Source organism: Neovison vison, chromosome 2, assembly GCF_020171115.1.
Source record: "Neovison vison isolate M4711 chromosome 2, ASM_NN_V1, whole genome shotgun sequence".
NCBI classification, from domain to species: domain Eukaryota; kingdom Metazoa; phylum Chordata; class Mammalia; order Carnivora; family Mustelidae; genus Neogale; species Neogale vison.
The window spans coordinates 35,521,175-35,539,667 of record NC_058092.1 but is presented as its reverse complement, the minus strand read 5'-3'; the positions used below and the strand labels follow the sequence as shown (position 1 = coordinate 35,539,667).

The 18,493-nt window shown below is 38.9% G+C and overlaps 1 protein-coding gene across 1 annotated transcript in view; it reads left to right on the top strand.

Moving 5' to 3' along the window:
• The window catches only part of ZSWIM5 (zinc finger SWIM-type containing 5), a 222,579-nt gene that overhangs the window by 57,066 nt on the left and 147,020 nt on the right, over positions 1-18,493 (top strand). The window lies entirely within an intron of this gene.

Here is an 18,493-nt window from a genome sequence, read left to right as displayed (position 1 = left end):
CTCCCCCGAGCAACCTTCAGTTTGTTTCCTATGCTTAAGAGTCTCTTATGATTTGTCTCTCACTCTGCTTTTGGCTTGTTTTATTTTTTTTCTCTCTTCCCTTATGACCCTCTGTTTTGTTTCTTAAATTCCACATATCAGCAAGATCATATGATAATTGTCTTTCTCTGACTGGCTTATTTTGTTTAACATAACACCCTCTAGTTCTATCCACCTCTTTGTAAATGGCAAGATTTCAATTTCTGATGGCTACATAATATTCCAGTGTGTGTATAAATACCACATTTTCTGTATCCATTTATCTGTCGATGGACATCTGGGCTCTTTCTATACTTTGGCTATTGTGGACGTTGCTGCTATAATCATTGGGGTGCACATGGTCCTCTGGATCACTACATTTGTATCTTTGGGGTAAATACTCAGCAGTGCAATTGCTGGGTCATAGGGTAGCTCCATTTTCAACCCTTTGAGGACCCTCCATACTGTTTCCAGAGTGCCTACACTAGCTTGCAGTTTCTCCTTTCTCTGTATCCATACCAATATCAGTCATTTCTGGAGTGGTACTTTTATTTATTCTGAGGTACCCCCATGTGAGTTGGTACCTCATTATGGTTTTTTGTTTTTTTTTATTAACATATAATGTATTATTTGTTTCAGGGGTACAGGTTTGTGGTTCATGAGTCTTACATAATGCACAGCACTCACCATAGCACATACCCTCCCCAGTATCCATCACCCAGCCACCCCATCCTTCCTAACCCCCACTCCTCCAGCAACCCTCAGTTTGTTTCCTGAGATTAAGAATCTCTTACGGTTTTTCTCTCTCTCATTGAGGTTTTGGTTTGTATTTCCCTGATACTGAGAGATGAGGAGCACTTTTTCATATGTCTGTTAACCATTTGTTTGTCTTCTTTGGAGAAATGTCTGTTTATGTCTTCTGCCCATCTCTGGTTTATTTGTTCCTTGGGTGTTGAGTTTGGTAAGTTCTTTATAGATTTTGGATACTAGGCCTTTATCTGGTATGTCATTTGCAAATATGTTCTCCCATTCTGTCAGTTATCTTTTGGTTTTTGTTGACTGTTTTTTTTGCTGTGCAAAAGCTTTTGATCTTGATGAAGTCCCAGTAGTTCATTTTTGCCTTTGTTTCATTTGCCTTTGGAGATGTGTCTAGCAAGAAGTTGCTGTGGCCTCTAGGATTTTGATGGATTCCCATCTCACATTTAGATCTTTAATCCATTTTGAGTCTATTTTTGTGCCTGCCATAAGAAAATGGTCCAGTTTCATTCTTTTGCATGTGGCTGTCTAATTTACCCAACACTATTTGTTGAAGAGACTTTCTTTTTTCCATTGGCTATTCTTTCCTGTTTTGTCAAAGATTAGTTGACCAAATTGCTGAGGTCCATTTCTCGGTTCTTTATTCTGTTCCATTGATCTATGTGTCTGTTTTTGTGATAGTACCATATTGTCTTGGTGATTATAGCTTTAACCCACTGAGCCACCCAGGCACCCCAGTGATTATAGCTTTGTAAGAGAACCTTGAAGTCTAGGATTGTAATGCCACCAGCTTTGGTTTTCTTTTTCAACTTTCCTTTGGGTGTCCAGGGTCTTTTCTTGTTCCATACAAATTTTGGGATTATTTGTCCCAGCTCTGTGAAAAAAGTTGATGGTATTTTCATAGGGATTGCTTTGAATATGTAGATTGCTCTAGGTAACATAGATAATTTAACAATATTTGTTCTTCTAATCCACGAGCATGGAACATTTTTCCATTTCTCTATGTCTTCCTCAGTTTCTTTTCTGAGTATTCTGTAGTTTTCTAAATACAGATCCTTTGCCTCTTTCCTTAGGTTTATTCCTGCATATCTTATGGTTTTGGGTACAGTTGTAAATGAGATCAACTCCTTAATTTCTCTTTCTTCTGTCTCATTGTTAGTGTATAGAAATGTAGCTGATTTCTGTGCATCAATTTTATATCCTGCCACTTTGCTAAATTCCTGTTTGAGTTCCAGCAATTTGGGGAGTCTTTTGGGTTTTCCACATAGAGTATCCTGTCATCTGCAAAAAGTGAGAGTTTGACTTGTTTGTTGATTCACATGCCTTTTACTTCTTTTTGTTGTGTGATTTCTGAGGCTTGGACTTCAGGTACTGTGTCGAACAGCACTGGTGATAGTGGACATCCCTGCCATGTTCCTGACCTTAGGGGAAAAGTTTTCAGTTTTTCCCCACTGAGAATGATATTTGTTGTGGATTTTTCATATATATTGAGCCCATTTCCACTTATTGATGTGACTGACACATTTGATCTCAAAGCTATTGTATTATTATTTGTTTTAATTTGCTGTATTATATACTGGGAGCTTTTCTTTTTTCTATGCCTTTGTTCTGTTAAGATTTCTGGCATGTGAAAATGTCTGTTTTTTTATATTCTAGTGGTTATCGTTATATTTATACTTTTTAAAAAAATTTTTGTTTATTTAACAGAGAGAGATCACAAGTAGGCAGAGAGAGAGGCAGGGGAAGCAGGCTCCCCGCTGAGCAGAGAGCCCAATGCGGGACTCGATCCCAGGACCCTGAGACCATGACCTGAGCCAAAGGCAGAGGCTTTAACCCACTGAGCCATCCAGTCTCCCCTGTATATTTATACTTTTTATCATGCCTACAATGTTGTTTTAACTTAGTCTTCTACTTTTTGGTTTGTCAGTTTTTAAATTTTTTTAAAGACTTTATTGTTTTTAGTTTATTTTTTAGTTTTTATATTTATTATGTTATATTACTCACCATACAGTACATCATTAATTTTTGATATAATGTCCCATGATTCATTGTTTGCATATAACACCCAGTGCTCCATGCAATATGTGCCCTCCTTAATACTGACCACCAGGCCTACCCAAACCCCCATCCCCCTCCCCTGTGAAACCTTTAGTTTGTTTCCCAGAGTTCGTAGTCTCTCATGGTTTGTCTTCCCCTCTGATTCCCCCACTCTTCATTTTTCCCTTCCTTCTCTATCGCCCTCGACCCGCAAGGACGACAAGAAGCCCCAGTTTAGATATATCTTCTCTCTCTTTATTTTTGCAAGTCTACACACTTATATACGTTTATGTGACCAATCAGCGAGCAGGGTACAGGAGGGAGCGAATCAGGCTGTGCACCTAAACAAACAACTTCGCTAGCAACCAATGCTGTTTACTTCCTCTTTGGGCGTTCTGCTTAGTCTCACGAGGCAATGCTAACCTGGCAACTAGCCAGGCGCCATCTTTTAATGGCGGAGGCCACCCTGGCCAGGGGCCTGCCTCCGACATCTCCCCCTTTTTTCTTTTATGGCAGGGATCGTGCCTGTCTTAGGTTGTCAGTGGCGGGGAATATCCTTACCCGTCATCAGACGGCAGATATCAATGATCTACGTCCTGTCTTAGGTTGGTATATTTCCCCCACCAATCTTAGCCGTCGTTGACTACTGATCCAGCATACTTAGCCACACTTGGGGGGATGTTCCAGACTCGATGGCTAACAAGGCCTGCACCATGGCTTGCTGTTGCCTAGGTTGCTGTCGCCTCCAAATTTGCAGTTTCCTTACTAGTAGAATCAAGCCCACTACGAGGATTGTCATCAGACCAATCACGCTAGCCCATTGTTTTGTAAAGGTTAACACATCTTGCAATGTTTTGATTATCTCTGGGAGGGTTGCAAGCTCAACTCTGGTGTTATTTATCCTTGTTATGCCTAGTAGCAGGTGCTGAGTGTAGTTTTGGAATTCTGCGGACTAATTCCCCCGCAAGTATTTGGAGAGCTGTTGGGAGACATTCTGTAAGTCACTCCTATTAGTATAGGCTATGGGAATTACACAGATTGCTGGGGTGGGTGCTATACATCCCAGTCCCAATAGGGCCCCCAATATGTCCACTTGTTCTTGAACCAAATCCACTCTCTGGTTGACTATCAGGATTCCTGCTTGCAGATGTGCATTGATCTGAGTCTGTGTTTGAAGGGCAGCTGCCGTTCCTTCTGCAAGGGTGTTCACAGCTTCCGCAGTGGGTATAGTTGCAGCAAGCGAGACTGCTGCTGCCGTGGCAGCTGCTGTAGATATAACCAATGCTGTCACAATGGCGGCTGTGATACCAAAATCTCTCTTCTTTCTGGATAGCACCACCGGTAACTTGTCCTCGGAATGGAAACTGGGATAGGAACATGGGTAGGGATATGCATAATCACAGCCAGCTTGAAGGCTGTGACATTCCAGCACTGGGAAAGATAGCAATTCTTAGTGCAATTCAACGTATCATTCAGCTCGCTAGCAATTGTTACGAGGAAAAGGAACGGTGGCGAGACGCATATGGAAGTGGGCTGATAAGTAATATTATTGGGACAAGACACATTAACTGTTGTCTCAAAGGTACTAGAGTCATTTTGTTTATAAGAACAGTTGAGGAATTTGCCACCATTTAACATGGACACTGCTGAGATATCAGTACATGCTCCTAGCAAGTTACAGACCTGCCATGCATCAAAGGGAGAGGAGGGATTGCCTTGTTTAGGATTTTGAAAGGAATAATGGTACCCTGTAAAGGTATTATTTTTATAACTAAGAAAGCGTGGAGTGAATGTAAAGCTATGCATTTCATTGATGTAAACTGAGCGCGAGGTACTCTGACATCCAGACCACTCCGGTGGCCATACCCCGTTATTGGTGTACCTGGGCAACTTAAAAGGTTGATATGGCCCCGAGGCATTAATAGGTTTCACAGGGGCCAAACCCTGGATCACAGGTGGTCCCATTGAGGTATGTTTAGCAAGCCTTCATCTAGGAACCATGGAGCCGCCTTTTCCACTGTATTCAAAAAGGCCCGAGCAGTTTTTGCTTTTAGTGGAGTTCCATTGGCTTTCAGCAGGTCTTTTAAAGACCCTTCCGACCGCACTTTAGATACTTCAGATCCCATTATGAACACACAGACAACAGACACGGATGTTAAAGACACTAACACACACATTAACTTTTTACACGCATATACTTCAGTCGACCTTTACTCCCCACTTTACCACAGAATTCCCACTTTTGAATGTGGCCTTTACTCCCCGCTTTACCGCAGAATTCCCACTTTTAAACGTGGCTAATGTCCCCGCTTACCTGCGGACCTTTACTCCCCGCTTTTCCGCAGATTACCTTGCAAGATTCCTTTATTTAGGTCCCGGGTTTCGGCACCATTTATCACCCTCGACCCGCAAGGACAAGAAGCCCCAGTTTAGATGTATCTTCTCTCTCTTTATTTCTGCAAGTCTACACACTTATATACGTTTACATGACCAATCAGCGAGCAGGGTACAGGAGGGAGTGAATCAGGCTGTGCACCTTAACGAAAAACTTCGCTAGCAACTAATGCTGTTTACTTCCTCTTTGGGCGTTCTGCTTAGTCTCACGAGGCAATCCTAACCTGGCAACTAGTCAGGCGCCATCTTTTAATGGCGGAGGCCGCCCTGGCCAGGGGCCTGCCTCTGACACTTCTCCTAATGTACTCCATACTATCCCTATGTTCCACAGAGGAGGAAAACCATATGATATTATCTTTCTCTGCTTGAGTTAGTTTACTTAGCATAATGTTCTGCAGTTTGATCCATGTTGATGCAAATGTTGGGTATTCATCCTTTCTGATGGCTGAGTAATATTCCATGGTATGTATGGACCACATCTTCTTTATCCATTTGTATGTTGAAGGGCATCTCGGCTCGTCCACAGTTTGGCTGTTGTGGACATTATTGCTGTGAGCATTGGGGTGCATGTGGCCCTTCTTTTCATTACATCTCTATCTTTGGGGTAAACACCCATTAATGCAATTGCTGGGTCATAAGGTAGCTCTATTTTAATTTTTTGAGGAACCTCCACGCTGTTTTCCAAAGTGTAGGAGGATTCCCTTTTCTCTACAACCTCTCTAACATTTGTTTCTTGCCTTGTCAATTTTTGTCATTCTGACTGGTGTAAGGTAGTATCTCAATGTGGTTTTGATTTGAATTTCCCTGATGTTGAACATTTTTTTCATGTGTTTGTTAGCCATTTGTTTGTCTTCTTAAAGACTTTATTTGAAATAATCTCTGCAACCAATGTGGGGCTTGAACCCCCCACAACCCTGAGATCTAGAGTCACATGCTCCACCGACTGAGCCAACCAGGCACCCCTGTGGTTTGTCGGTTTTAAATACCCTTTGAATTTCAGTGTTACCTTTACCATAGTTAATGATCTTATTTTACTTTCCACTTTCTCTCTTTTTCCTCCTAGAGCATAAAGTGTATTACATTTTTATACCATTTTGTCCTAACTTTTAAAAATATAAAAACTTTTACTTATTTTTATTAAGATGAAATTAATACAGCACAATCATTTTATTACTTATTTATTTATTTTTAAAGATTTTATTTATTTATTTGACAGAGAGATCACGAGTAGGCAGAAGCAGGCAGAGGAGGGTGGAGGGAAGCAGGCTCCCTGCCGAGTGGAGAGTCCAATGCAGAGCTTGATTCCAGGACTGTGAGATCATGACCTGAGTCGAAGGCAGAGGCTTAACCCACTGAGCCACTCAGACACCTCAACACAATTGTTTGAAAGTATACAATTTAACGGGAATTTGATACATTCACAGACTTGTGCACGACTGCCTTTCTCATATTGTAATACTTCTTTATCACCAAAGGAGAATACCCTATATTTATTAAATTATCATTCCTATTCTCTGGAACCCTCTAATCTGCTTTCTATCTATGGATTTGCTTATTCTGGGTATATCATGTAAATGAATCATCCCATATGTGACCTTTTGTGTCTGGCTTCTTTCTCTTAATATTTTCAAGTTTACCCAAGTTGTAGCATCATACCTTTTATTTTATGATTGAATAATATTCCATTGTATGGACATACTACAATTTTATTATCCATTCATCAGCTGCTGGATGATATTAGGTTATTTCTACCCTTTGGCTGTTATGAATAACACTTCTATAAACATTTGTATACAAATTTCTGGGTGGTCATATATTTTTATTTTTCTTAGACATATACCTAGCAGTGTAGTTACTGGGTCATATGGTAATTTTGTGTTCAACTTTTAAAGGAGCTGCCAAGTTGTTTTCTACACTGGCTGCACCATTTTATATTCTAACCAGCAATGTAAAAATGTTTCTCTTTCTTTACATTGTTGTCAACACTCCTTATTTTTTTTTTTAAGATTTTATTTATTTATTTGACAGAGAGAGATTACAAGTAGGCAGAGAGGCAGATAGAGAGAGAAGGAGGAGGAAGCAGGCTCCCTGCTGAGCAGAGAGCCCGATGCGGAACTCGATCCCAGGACCCCGAGATCATGACCTGAGCCAAAGGCAGCGGCTTAACCCACTGAGCCACCCAGGCGCCCAACACTCCTTATTTTCTGTTGTTTTGATTATGGCCATCATAGGGGGTGTGAACACTGTGGTTTTGATTTACATCTTCTTAATTATCAATGATGTTAAATGTCTTTTTTTTTTTAAGATTTTATTTATTTATTTGACAGAGAGAGATCACAAGTAGGCAGAGAGGCAGGCAGAGAGAGAGGAAGGGAAGCAGGCTCCCTGCTGAGTAGAGAGCCCGATGCGGGACTGGATCCCAGGACCCTGAGATCATGACCTGAGCCGAAGGCAGCGGCTTAACACACTGAGCCACCCAGGCGCCCCTGTTAAATGTCTTTTAATGAGGGACACCTGGGTGGCATAGTCAGTTAAGTGTCCAACTCTCGGTTTCAGTTTGGGTCGTGGGATCGAGCCCTGCATTGGGGTCTGCACTCAGTGTGGAGTCTGCTTTGGACTCTCTCTCTGTATCCCTCTGCTCCCCCATCCCCCCCCCACTAGCTCATGTATGTGCTCTCTCTCTCTCTTTCTTTCTGTGGAATAAAGAAATAAATCTTTAAAAAAAAATTCCAGTTTTTTAAGATTTTATTTACTTATGTGACAGAGAGATAGAGCCCAAGAGCACAAGTGGGAGAATGACAGAAGGAAAGGGAGAAGGAGAAAGCAGATGCTTAATGGACTGAGCCACCCAGGTGCCCCAACCCAAACATTTTTTTTTTAATTTCTTCAATTTATTTATTTTCAGAAAAACAGTATTCATTATTTTTTCACCACACCCAGTGCTCCATGCAATCTGTGCCCTCTATAATACCCACTACCTGGTACCCCAACTTCCCACCCCCCAACCCAAACATTTTTTAATGAGTTTCTTTATAGCCGCTTTTTTTTTATGGTAATCTAAAAATACCATTAATTTGTGTTTTTACATGATTTATTATTTTTTACAGATTTTATTCATTTATTTGACAGAGAGAGACACACAGTAAGAAAGGGAACATAAGCAGGGGGAGGGGGAGTGGAAGAAGCAGGCCTCCTCCCAGATGCGGGGCTTGATCCCAGGACCCTGGGATCATGACCTGAGCCTAAGGCAGATGCTTAACAACTGAGTCATCCAGGTGCCCCTTTCACATGATTTTAAGGGGGGAAATGGACAAAATATTGTTTTGTAAAAAATGTAATAAACTTGAAATAGATTTATTACAATAATACATGTGATTTTTTTGGGCACCGGGGTGGCTCAGTTGGTTAGGCGGCTGCTTTTGGCTTGGGTCATAATCCTAGAGTCCTGGGATCGAGCCCCACATCAAGCTCCCAGGTTAGCAGTCAGCCTGCTTCTCTCCCCTCTCTGCCTGCCACTACCCCTGCTTGTGTGCTTTCTCTCTCTGTCAAATAAATAAAACCTTTAAAAAAAAAGACATGCAATTTTTCAAGATAATTTGTGTTCTGTACTCCCATGTGGGTGTCCTGGGTGATGCACCTGTCACTGATAAATGGAAGGAAGATTGAACTCATGTAATATTGTTAATGTATGTTCTTTCGTCTTACATCTTTGATTTAAGTTGGTTACCTTAGTGAATTTTGTTGGAAAGGTCTTAAAAGTTTATATGTTCAGTCTTACACTTACATAGATAATGCTGTATAATGTGTACCAATATGTAACATTACTTTCACCTATAAATCATAAATTTAATGGTGTGGTATAGGGTTTATATATACTGTATGTTGGCATAGTTACACCATAAAGATCTATGCTAAATTGTATATTCAGTTGATGGCATTTATCATTAAGTCTGATAAGGTAGTATTATTATCTTTCAGTTAGTACTTATAGATTACTGCGTTTTTAACGCTTAGGTATTTTGAAGAGTTGGTTTGCTTTTGTCACTCTCCTAAGCAGCTGTGATCTTGTGGTATGCTGGTACAAAGTGACAGGAGAAAAAGCTAATATAAATATTATAGAATAAGTATTGTAAGTATTAAAAGTGTCTATTTGGTGTATCATAAAAGGTTTCGGTGTCTACCTTTGAGAAAGGAGGGGCCACTGAACATTAGCTGTCCAAGGGAGGCTATCACTGTATATAGCTTTGTCTGCTCCTTTTAGAGAAACTTCATATGCTCTAGAATATGCAGTTACCAAAGCTTTGGATCTCACAAAAGGCTGAATACATCTTTGATTGGTTATATATTAAAGGAAATAGCCCACAGCATGGTGCCAGACAAGTGTAGAGCCCAACCAATTTGATCCTTAAGCAGGGAGAAGAATTCTATTCATCATTAAGAGGTTGGATTGTAAAATGTTGTAATTATTTCAGCCAAATTGGTTTAAAGCTGTTTTTTTTTTTCAATAAAACTTCTCTTCAAATTGCAAGGCAAGAAGACAGTTTTCATTTTGACGACCTTTCCTGCATTGTGTTTTTCAAGTCTTCCCACCCTACCCTGTGGCCTACTCTGTTTACTGTTCAAAGCTGAATCATAATGTGCATCTGGAGGGATCCTGAATCATGTGACTGACTGAAGTGTCTCTTGTCATTTATTAACATTCTTTGAATATCTAATTTTGACATAGTATTTGGTCATATCATGAAGAAACTTGCTCCTGCTCTTGACTGTTTCAGAGGTGGATGCATATGTAAAATTATGTTTTCTCTTTTTTGTTTATATACAATTTTTTTTGTTTTTGTTTTTAAATTATAAAATGGAACAAAGAGTGACATCACATTAGGCCTTGACAGAGATCTTTTTACTTGAAGGACTACTCCTATAATGAATGATTTTTTATTCAAGTGAATATTCATATATTTCTCTGACTCTAATTTGTATGAAATGACAGCCTGCAGACCATTTTGTTTGATTACAGTCCCTTCACCTTCATTATCTTTTATGTCTATTTAAACTCTGGACTTGCCATATCCATCTTGACCCTCCCCCACATCTCTCTGTTTGTATTTTCTTTCATTGCAATTTTCCTCTTTTCTCTTCTGTGGGCATTCACAGATTGTTTTTGGAGTTCATTAAAAAGGGAGTGTGTTGTCTGGGTAGAAAATTACATTTGCATGCCTGAGAGAGGCCTAAGGGTTTTTGTGGGGTTTGGCAAGGGTCCTGGTCCCCCCCCCCCCCCCCCCGCTCCCTTTAGGGAGGGAGGAATGAGAAAAGGGTAATAATAAGAAGGGATTTTTGGAAAGGAGAAACGTAAGAGTTGTTAAGGTGATTTTTTTCTGTCCCCATTTTTTTCTTTCCGTATTATATACATCTAACTGATTTTCCTTTCTCTTTTTCTGCATGTATAAACCACTTGACTAACAATGGAACAGATTAGAGGCCTTTCTTAGAACTATTTTGAATGCACATAGAGTTCTGTAAAGCAGAGACCTTTCCTATGATGGTAATTGTACATTTAGTAGTGAAGCTGGCAAGTTGCAATATATATATATATATTTTTCCCCCTCTTTTCTTTGTAGTAATTGGAGTGGGCTTTATATAGGAAAATTATTTCTTCAATATGACATTTCATCTAAACTGGCCGGTATCTACATAAAAAGTTTAGCCATTTTTAAAAATTTTTTAAAAGATTTTATTTATTTATTTGACAGACAGAGATCTCAAGTAGGCAGAGAGGCAGGCAGAGAGAGAGGAAGGGAAGCAGGCTCCCTGCTGAGCAGAAAGCCTGATGCAGGACTTGATCCCAGACCCTGAGATCATGACCTGAGCCAAAGGCAGAGGCTTTAATCCACTGAGACATCCAGGCGCCCCTAGCCATGTTTTAAATTAGGATTTCTCACAGAATTTAAGGTTTTAGGTATATTTAACTCTTTCTGAAGTTGGTAATGTTCATCTTTTTAAATTAAAGTTAATAAAACCTTTATTAATTAAAAAAAGACATCGTCTTATCCAAAACTTTTCATTTATGTCCAAGGACTCTATATTACAGCAGTGGAAACTCAGAACAAACAATTCAGCAAGGTTGATCATTAATACCAGAAATTGGGTGGTGTAGGACCAAAGATGATCATATTGTGGGTCAGGAGTGGGCAGGGAAATCAGGGAATTAATTTGGGCTATATCAGATATTCAAGGGAAAGTAAGTTGATTTATAATAGGGCTGGCCAGTAGAGCTAAAGCCTTTTTTTTTTTTTTTTTAAGTCTGACTGACTGACTACATACTTTATCCATTTAGCAAATATTTTTAATTGAATTCTGACTGTTCCATATACTCCCCTAGCTACAAGGACTACGGAGATAAGTAAGACATAAATAGCTGTCCTTAGGGAGCTTATAGTCAGTATGAGTATGTATATTTGCAGTTGTGTGTATATAATGCCCATGAAGTCTGGAAATAGATATTTTTATGTATATTTAAAATCAAAGGAGTCCTTGGGGCGCCTGGGTGGCTCAGTGGGTTAAAGCTTCTGCTTTAATGTGATGTTCACATTATCAGATAAACATACTTTTATTTCTTGCCTCTTAAAAAAATCTTTTTTAAACTCTGTTAACTTCTGTCAGCTATTGTTCTATTTCTTTATTATCTGTAGCAAAGCTTTAAGAGCTTTCTCTACTTGTTAATTCCCAATTTCTCTCCTCCTATTTTCTCTTAAACCCATTTCCGCCAGTGTTAACTATACTATTCCTGATCTGTCCTCATCTAAGTCACCAATGACGTCCACATCTAATTGTCATTTCTTAGTCCTTGTCTAATTGCACTGTCAGTGGTACTGATAACTGCTATCAGTAGTAGTATTTGATCACTCCCTCATCCTTGATTTATTTGCTTCACAAGGTTTCCAGGATATGATGTTCTCCTTTTTTCTTACCTCACTGGCACCTACTTCTTAGTCTCTTTTACTTACTTTACTCTTCTCTTTTCCTCTTAACTTTTACTGACTTTACTTTATTCTTCTCTTTTTCCCCTTAACTTAAAACTTTTTTTTTTAGAAAATATCACAGTAAAAAAGTTGGCTGTTTTTCTTTTGATGTACAGTTCTGTGAATTTTAACATGTAAATAGATTTGTGTAACTGGTACCATAATCAAGATATAGAACAATTCCATCACCTCCAAAGCATCCTTCATGTTATCCCTTGTATCATCACAACTTAGAAGTCACCTGGAACTACTGTTCTCCATCATTATAATTTTGTCTTTTTGAGAACATTATGCGGTGTGTAACCTTTCTAGACTGGCTTCTTTTATTCAACATAATTTATTTTCTCTGAAATGTTACATGTATCTATTGTTTGTTTCTTCTTATTGCTGACTAGTATCATTTGTGTGGATATACCACAATTTGTTTATCCATTTGCCTGTTAAAGAACATTTAGGTTGTTTCCAGTTTGCATTGTTTTTGGCAATTATGAGCAGAACTGTTATATACATTGATAACCAGGTTTTCATTTCCCTAGGGAGAAATCCCAGGAGGAGGATTGCTCAGTAATACATTAAGTATATGTTTAGTTTTGTAAGAAACTGCAAAATACTATGTGCAGTACCATTTGGCATTCCTACCATTAACACATGAAAGTCCCACTTGTTTTGTATCCTCACCAGCACTTAGTATTGTTAATATTTTTAAATTTTATCCATTCTCATTAGTATGTGGTAATATCTCATCATAGTTTTAATTTGTATTTCCCTAAGGGCTAATAAAGTCAGCATCTTTACATGTGGTTACTTGCTATTTGTGTATTTTCTTAGAGAGGTATCCAATTCTTTTGCCTATTTTTGAATTGAGTTGTTTTCTCATTGTGGTTTTGAGAGTTCATTATGTATTCTGCATGTAGGTCCTTTGTTGGATATGTGTTTTGCAAATAATTTCTCCCTCTCTGTGTCTTGTTTTTGCATCTTTTTAGTGACATCTTTGGTAGAACAAAGATTTTTTTTTTAAAGATTTTTATTTATTTGACAGACAGAGATCACAATTAGGCAGAGAGGCAGGCAGAGAGAGAGGAAGGGAAGCAGGCTCCCTGCTGAGCAGAGAACCCGATCCCAGGACCCTGGGATCATGACCTGAGCCAAAGGCAGAGGCTTTAACCCATTGAGCCACCCAGGTGCCCCAACAACAGAGACTTTTTTAACATTAATGAAATCCAACTTATCAGTTTCTTTTTATGTATTGTGCTTTTGGTGACATATCTAAAAACTCTCTGTGTAACTCCAGGTCACAAAGATTTTTAATGTTTCATTCTAAAAATTTTATACTTCTACATTTTACATTTAGTCTATAATCCATTTTGAATTATTTTTTGTACAAAAAGTGAAGTTTAGGTCAATATTCTTTTTTTTTTCTTTCCTATAGATGTTCAGTATCTAACCCTGTATGTTGAAAATACTATTCTTTTTTTTTTAAGATTTTATTTATTTATTTGACAGAGATCACAAGTAGGCTAAGAGGCAGGCAGAGAGAGAGGGAAGCAGGGTCCCTGCTGAGCGGAGAGCCCAATGTGGGGCTCGATCCCAGGACCCTGGGATCATGACCTGAGCTGAAGACAGAGGCTTTGACCCACTGAGCCACCCAGATGCCCCGAAAATACTATTCTTATTTCATTGAATTCCTTTCGCATGTTTGTCAAAAATCAATTGACTGTATTTGCGTGGATCTATTTCCAGATTCTCTGTTCTGTTTCATTGATTTATAGGTTTATCCCATTACCTTGCTGTCTTGATTACTGTATTTATAGTAAGTCTTTTTTTTTTTTTTAAGGTTTTATCTATTAGAGAGGGGGAGAGAGAGAGCATGCGCACGCATGAGCAGAGGGGAAGGGCAGGGGGAGAGAGAGAGCATGCGCATGCATGAGCAGAGGGGAGGGGCAGAGGGAGAGGGAGAAGCAGATTCCCCACTGAGCAAGGAACCTGATGTGGAACTCAGTCCCAGGACTCTGGGATCAGGACCTGAGCTGAAGCAGACACTTAACTGACTGAGCCACCCAGGCACTCTCTTTATAGTAAGTCTTCAAATCAGTTAGTTTTTCTAACTTTATTATCTTTCAGAATTATTTTGGCTTTTCTGGTTCCTTTTAGAATTGGATTGTCTAAATTAAAAAAAAAAATCTGCTGAATTTGACTGGTATTATATTAAACCTATATATCAGTTTTGGGAAAATTGAAATCTTTTCTATGTTGAGTCTTCTGTCTATGAATAGCATAGGTATCTCTATTTAGGTCTTTTTGAATTTCTTTCATCACTCTTTTGTAGTTTCCAGCATATAGATCCTGTATATGTTTTGTTAGACTCATATTTACATATTTTACCTTTTTTGAAATTTTTATAATTGGTTATTTTTAAAAATTTCAGTTTCCATTTATACATTGTTAGTATAAGGAAATATTTAATTATGTATGTTCACCTGTAACCAACTCCTTGCTATATGCAGTTATTAGTTCTAGGAGATTTTTGTATATTCCTTGGGACTTTCTGTATAGACAGTCACGTAATCTTTGAGAAGTGATAAAAGTATTTCCTCCTTTTCAATATGTAGGCCTTATATTACTTTTTCTTGCCATGTGGCACCAGCTAAGATTTCCAGGATGATACTGAGTAGGAGTGGTGAAAGTATATATTCTTGCTTTATTCTGGGTCTTAGGGAAGGCATTGAATCCTTGATCAGCTAGGATGATGTTGGCTGGAGAGTTTCTGTAGATAATACCCTTTATCGGTTGAGGAAATTTCCTTCTATTCCTAGTTTGCTAAGAGTATTTTTTGTAACTTTTCTTTCCCATTTTTAAAAAAGATTTTATTTATTTATTTGTCAGAGAGAGAGCACAAGCAGGGGCAGTGCAGGCAGAGAGAGAAGCAGGCTACTCACTGAGCAAGGAGCCTGAGTGGGATTCAATTTCAGGACCTGGGGATCATGACCTGAGCTGAAGGCAGACTTCTTCTTTTCTTTTCTTTTTTTAAAAAAATTTTTATTTATCTATTTGACAGAGAGAGAGAGAGACAGCAAGAGAGGGAATACAAGCAGAGGGAGTGGGAAAGGGAGAAGCAGGGTTCCTGCCAGAAATGGAGCCCGATGTCATGTGGGGCTCCATCCCAGGACCCTGGGATCATGACCCTAGCTGAAGGCAGATGCTTAACAACTGAGCCACCCAGGCACTCCTAAAGGCAGACTCTTAACCAGCTGAGCCACTCAAACTCTTGAGTCCAAAGAGTTTCTTTTTAACTTATTTTTTAAAATCACAAATGGATGTTAATGTTTTGTCAAGATGTTTTTTCTGTATCTGTTCATAGGATCATATTTTAAAATATAGATCATTAATATGGTAGATTATGTAGATTGATTTTCAAATATTGAGCCGGCTTCACATTTGTAGGACAAAGCCAACTTTGTTGTCGTGTGTTATTCTGGATTCAGTATGCAGACACTTTGATGAGAATTCTTGTGTTTGTGATCATGAGGAATATTAGTCTCTTGTTTTCTTCTCTCCTTCTTTTCCTTCTCTTTCCTTATTTTGTTTATCTGATTTTGTCTGGTTTTAGTACCAGGGGAGTGCTGGCCTCATAACAAGAACTTGGAATTGTTTCTTCTACTTCTGTTTTCTGGAAGAAATTATATAAAACTGGCATTATTTTTTTCTTTAAATGTTTGGAAGATTTTGCCTGTAAAACCATCTGTTCTTGGGAGATTCATTTTTCAGAAGAATTTTATTTATTTATTTTTTGGGTGGGGGTGAGGAATAGGGGGCAGAGGGAGAGAGAGGGAGAATCTTAGGCAGTCCCCATGCTCAGTACAGGGCCTGTGTTGGGGCTTGTTCTCAGAATTGTGAGATCATCACCTGAGCTGAAATCTAGTGAGCTGCTTAACTGACTGATCCACCCAGGTGCCCCCAGAAGAATTTTTAACTGCACATTTAATTTCTTTAATAAATATGGAACTATTTAGATTACCTATTTTAATATCTGGTGAGTTTTGGTAGTTTGAGTTTTTGAGAGATTCATTTAATCCAGTTTGTTGGATTTGTGTGTGTAGTTTTATCTCTATTCTTCATAATCCTTTTAATGTCTACATGGTCTGTAGTGGTATTACCCCTTTCATTCCTAAAATTGGTAATTTGTGTCTTCTCTTTTTTTCTGCCAGTCTTGGTAGAGATTTATCTTTTTTATTAATTTTCTAGAGAGCCAGCTTTTGGCTTGAATGATTTTTCTCTATTGTTCTGTTTTCAAATTCTTAAAAAGTTTGGAGATTTTCCCATTATGTGTGGTTTTTTTTTTTCATATTTAGTTGAAGTATAGTTGCCATGTAATGGTATATTATTAGTTTCAGGTATACAACATAGTGATTTGACAATTACAGTTGATCTTTCAACAACCTGAGGGTTAGGGGTACCACCAACCTCTGCACAGTCAAATATCCACTTATAATTTTTGACTTTTCTAAAACTTGACTACTAATAGCCTACTGTTGACTGCAGGCCTTACTGATAATATAAAATATCTGATTAACATATATTTTATATATGTATTATATCCTATATTAGGGGTGAGCCACCCAGGTGCCCCATTGTTACATTTTTTAAAAAACCAGTTACCAGGGTCGCCTGAGTGACTCGGTGGGTTAAGCCTCTGCCTTCCACTCAGGTCATGGTCTCAGGGTCCTGGGATCGAGCTCCGCATTGGACTTTCTGCCCAGCAGGGAGCCTGCTTCCCCGCTCTGTCTGCCTGCTGCTCTGCCTACTTGTGATCTCTCTGTCAAATAAATAAATAAAATCTTAAAAAACAAAACAAAAACAGTTACCTGTGATGATAGGTGATACAGTTTCCCCAACTTGGAGAGGGTGGAGGGAGATGTTTTATACTGTATGTTAATCTTGAAAGTAAAGTTTTAAAACAGTAAGAAAACCAATACATTATTAATTTTTTATTAAATATCACTCACCTTATGCTTGTATAAGTATAGGCTATTTCCATACAAGTCTTGCACATGATGATTGTTCCGTGTGATGACTACTTAGGCATTGCTGCTAACACAAAACCATCTCATACAGTTCCTTTTTTTTTTTTTTTTAAGATTTTATTTATTCATTTGACAGAGAGAGACACAGTGAGAGAAGGAACACAAGCAGGGGAAGTGAGAGAGGGAGAAACAGGCTTCCTGAGGCTCAGGGAGCCTGACGCAGGGCTGGATCCCAGGACCCTGGGATCCTGACCTGAGTGAAGGCAGACGTCTAATGACTGAGGCACCCAGGTGCCCCTCATACAGTTCTTTCTGTACAGTTATTAGATGTTCACACAAAGAAGCACACATACACAACAAATAAGTTTATCAATTGTACGGCATGATGATTATTTACTATTCATTAACTGGAATAGTGGATCATCATAAAGGCCTTTATTTTCATCTTCATGTTGAGTAGGCTGAGGAGAAAGAGGAGGAAGTGTTGGTCTTGCTGTCTCAGGGGTGGCAGAGGCAGAAGAGGTGGAGGAGGTCGGGGGGCGGGCAGGAGAGGTATGACACTTGGTATAACTTTATAGAAATACATCGTAATTGGGGCGCCTGGGTGGCTCAGTGGGTTAAGCCGCTGCCTTCAGCTCAGGTCATGATCTCAGGGTCCTGGGATCGAGTCCCACGTTGGGCTCTCTGCTCCGCGGGGAGCCTGCTTCCCTCTCTCTCTCTGCCTGCCTCTCCATCTACTTGTGATTTCTCTCTGTCAAATAAATAAATAAAAATATTTAAAAAAAAATAAAAAGAAATACATCGTAATTTCTGTCTGACTTTTTTGCTTTTTTTTTCTAAAAATGTTTCTCTATAGTACCACTCGTTTTTCCACCATTTGCTTTATTTCAGTGCTTGTATCCTACAAGAGTCCATGACATAAATGAAATCAAAGCTGGCCCTTCAGCCAAATTGTCTAACTTCAGTTTGTTTTCTGGAACTGCTTCTTCTACATCTTCTTCCTCATTGTCTGGCACCGGTTCAGTAGCACTCATCTCCATTAAGTTACCTTTTGTTAATTCCTCTTGTGTGGTGTCACATAACTCTTGAATTTCTCCAAGAAACATATTTTGAAACTCTTCACACGCCACCCCCCCAACCTTTTCTTTTTTGCCATATCCATGATTTCGTTGATTGGCCCTGTCGTAAATTCTGTGAAGTCATGCACAAGATCTAGACATAGTTTTCTCTAGCAAGAATTTATTGTTT